The sequence below is a fragment of the Penaeus monodon genome, chromosome 22, assembly GCF_015228065.2.
Source record: "Penaeus monodon isolate SGIC_2016 chromosome 22, NSTDA_Pmon_1, whole genome shotgun sequence".
Classification (NCBI taxonomy): Eukaryota; Metazoa; Arthropoda; class Malacostraca; order Decapoda; family Penaeidae; genus Penaeus; species Penaeus monodon.
In genome coordinates, this window is record NC_051407.1 from 39718691 (window position 1) to 39719162 (window position 472).

The window sequence follows — 472 nt, forward strand, 5'->3', positions numbered from 1 at the left end:
GAATGTGCGGAAGGAGCAGAGGAATGAAATGAAATGTTGAAACCTGCAACGTTGCCAAGCTAGTAACCTAAAAACCTTAGTCTTACTACACGAAATAACAAAATAATCCGATATAACAAAAAAAAAATAATAAATAAATAAAAATATAAATAAATAAATAAAAAATAGAGTCAAATAAAGAATAGATAGATAAATAGATAAATAAATGAATACAGAAACAGAAGAATAATCCGGATAAAGCTATAATATTCAGCAATAAAATAATCCAGGTAAAAACAACAAAAGTAAAAAAAAAAAAAAAAAAAATCCGAACCTAAGATAATCAAAATAAAAAAATAAAAAAAGATCTAAAATAAAATTATCAAAATAAGAATAACAAAGAAAAAACCAAATAATCTTATTAATCACGGATTAGTTATATATAATCTGCGAATTACCATTATCTGCAGAATACTACTAATCGTGTCCTTTG

General features: G+C 23.7%; 1 protein-coding gene across 1 annotated transcript in view; it reads left to right on the top strand.

Moving 5' to 3' along the window:
- LOC119587433 (probable G-protein coupled receptor CG31760) overlaps positions 1-472 on the top strand; it is a 44880-nt gene that overhangs the window by 12842 nt on the left and 31566 nt on the right. The gene's annotated exons all lie outside the window — the stretch shown is intronic.